We start from the raw sequence: 1297 nt of genomic DNA, 5'->3' as shown, positions 1-1297 counted from the left end.
CCTGCTTCTCTGCTGTGCTGTCTGCCCGCCTAGGGCAGGCTCCCCTCTCATGGGGCGATCCCGAGAGCCGGGAACCCCGCCAGCCCTTCCTCTCCAATGGAGCGGCCCTACCACCTCCTGTCCTCAACTGTGCCAGCAGCAGGGATGGTAGCGGTGCTGGTGATGTCAGGCCGGGAGGTTCTCACCCAAGAGCCACCTTGGCATGCTGCCTGGCAGTCAGGGATGTTAGCAGGAGCCCCAGGGGTGATCCAAGCTCTTCCCGCAGCCCCACTCCGGCCAGGGCCTCCTCTGTGACTGAGTAGGCAGGGACACCCTGGTGGCTGCCTGCTCCACCCAAGAGCCAGGGCCCACCATGGCTGCAGGAATGTGGTGAAGGGATGGGAAGCCGGGCCCGCCAGGCGAGGGGCTGTGTTCCAGGGCTTATGTTTCGTGGCCTGTCCTCTGAGGTCTTTCTTTTCCTAGCTCTTGGACAACTAGGGGGCTAGTGTTTACAGAAACCACCCGGAGGTGGGTGCTCTGTGTCAGTGCCAGGCTGTGTGCCGTTCCGGGAGGTGGCCCCGTGTCCCCCACACTTGGCATGCTTGCTTTCTGTCACTGCATAGCAGACTCCGTGCATCTGTGGGCTTAATACAACACCCGCCAGCTCCTGGTTCTGTGGGTCGGGGCCTGAATGTGACGTGGCTGGGTCCTCTGTGTGGGGTCTCACCGGGCTGGAACCCAGATGTTGGCCAGGGCTGTGTTGTCATCTGGAGGGTCAACAGGGGTGGCATCTGCTTCCAGCTCACGCAGGTGTCGGCAGAATTCAGTACTTTGCAGCCAGGGGACCAAGGGTCCTGCTCAGTTCCTGGCCACATGGCCCTTCTGTCTGGAAGCCAGGCGCTGCCTCTCCACGGCTTGTGCTTCCAGTCCGTGGCTTCTGGAGATGCAGAGATCACATCAGTGGTTGCCTGGATTGCTGTGTGTGTTGTGGGGTGGTGAGACAAGTTTTCTCTTGGGGGTGATGGAACGTTCTGGAATTTTATAGTGGTGATGGTTGCACAACTCCAAGCATACTAAGAGCCACTAAATAGGACACTTGATTGTTTTTGGTTTTCGAGGGTTTTTTTTTTTTTTTTTTTTTGAGAGAGAGAGTCTTACTCTGTCACCAGGCTGGAGTGCAGTGGCATGATCTCGGCATACTGCAACCTCTGCTTCCCAGGTTCAAGCAATTCTCCTGCCTCAGCCTCCGGAGTAGCTGGGATTACAGACGCGTGCCACCACACCTGGCCAATTCTTTGTATTTTCAGTAGAGACGGGG

This window comes from Rhinopithecus bieti, unplaced genomic scaffold (assembly GCF_001698545.2).
Source record: "Rhinopithecus bieti isolate Rb0 unplaced genomic scaffold, ASM169854v2 scaffold_7901, whole genome shotgun sequence".
NCBI classification, from domain to species: Eukaryota; Metazoa; Chordata; class Mammalia; order Primates; family Cercopithecidae; genus Rhinopithecus; species Rhinopithecus bieti.
Note: the sequence above shows the minus strand (reverse complement) of the source record.